A 1695-nucleotide genomic window follows, 5' to 3' on the forward strand; every position below is an offset into this window, starting at 1 on the left:
AGTTTCTTTGCAATTCTATGTAGTTTAGATTGCATGTAGAATCATTCAAGCTCGACATGATCAATCTTGCTTGTGGAGTGATTCGAATCTCAAACAAGTGTTTGAGATATTTGATCAACAAGAATCATTCAAGCTAGACATGATCGATCTTGCTTGTGGAGTGATTCGAATCTCAATCAAGTGTTCTTGCCTTGAGATATTCGATCGACAAGGTAATCCGAATCTTACTCCCCTTGTAGTGATTCCTTATCGTATCATTTGGTATCAGAGCTTCAGGCTCAAGATCGGATATATGTTTCCTTTGCGTTTCTTTTCAATTTGTTTTTTTCTTTTTAGTTTTTAATCGACCCAAAGTTCAAAGTTCAAAATTCAATCTTTGCTATATTTACAATTTTGAGAGGTGAGAATGAGAGCTTCATTTGTGTAAACAGAGTGGCCTAAAAAAAAAATCCTTGAGTGTTGTATACACATGGGAGATTGTTGTGAGGGCCTTTGTATTTTCATATCTTATGTTTGCAGCAAAGTTTCACAAATAGATTCGAGGACGAATCCTCTTGAAGAAGTGGAGAATGATATGAACCAAAAGACATCAATCCTACAATATACTTCAATGAAGATGTGAAGAAAAGGTTGTCAAAATTATCAAAAGATGTTTCAATTCATGCTACATTGAAGAAGAATAAAGTTTGATTGTTGTAAATTTTGGGTGGGTTATAATTTAGAGTTATTGTGTTTTAAGACTTTTTATTTAATTTCGGTTATATTTACATAATGGCTAATTATGGCCATAAAGTGTGAATGTTACAACTTTTAGAATGCTTTCATTTTGAGGCTATATAAAGCCATCTATGTTGTATTTGTAATAAGACTTAGAAGATATATCAAAAGAAGCATTTGTGCTTTTCTTTAGCCGATGGCTAAGTTTCTTTGCAATTCTATGTAGTTTAGATTGCATGTAGAATCATTCAAGCTCGACATGATCAATCTTGCTTGTGGAGTGATTCGAATCTCAAACAAGTGTTTGAGGTATTTGATCAACTAGAATCATTGAAGCTAGACATGATCGATCTTGCTTCTGGAGTGATTCGAATCTCAAACAAAGTGTTCTTGGCTTGAGATATTCGATCGACAAGGTAATCCGAATCTTATTCCCCTTGTATTGATTCCTTATCTTATCAGAATATCTCAAGGCAAGAACACTTGATTGAGATTCGAATCACTCCACAAGCAAGATCGATCATGTCTAGCTTGAATGATTCTTGTTGATCAAATATCTCAAACACTTGTTTGAGATTCGAATCACTCCACAAGCAAGATTGATCATGTCGAGCTTGAATGATTCTACATGCAATCTAAACTACATAGAATTGCAAAGAAACTTAGCCATCGGCTAAAGAAAAGCACAAATGCTTCTTTTGATATATCTTCTAAGTCTTATTACAAATACAACATAGATGGCTTTATATAGCCTCAAAATGAAAGCATTCTAAAAGTTGTAACATTCACACTTTATGGCCATAATTAGCCATTATGTAAATATAACCGAAATTAAATAAAAAGTCTTAAAACACAATAACTCTAAATTATAACCCACCCAAAATTTACAACAATCAAACTTTATTCTTCTTCAATGTAGCATGAATTGAAACATCTTTTGATAATTTTGACAACCTTTTCTTCACATCTTCATTGAAG

The sequence above is a fragment of the Cucurbita moschata genome, unplaced genomic scaffold, assembly GCF_002738365.1.
Source record: "Cucurbita moschata cultivar Rifu unplaced genomic scaffold, Cmos_1.0 Cmo_Scf00064, whole genome shotgun sequence".
Lineage (NCBI taxonomy): Eukaryota > Viridiplantae > Streptophyta > Magnoliopsida > Cucurbitales > Cucurbitaceae > Cucurbita > Cucurbita moschata.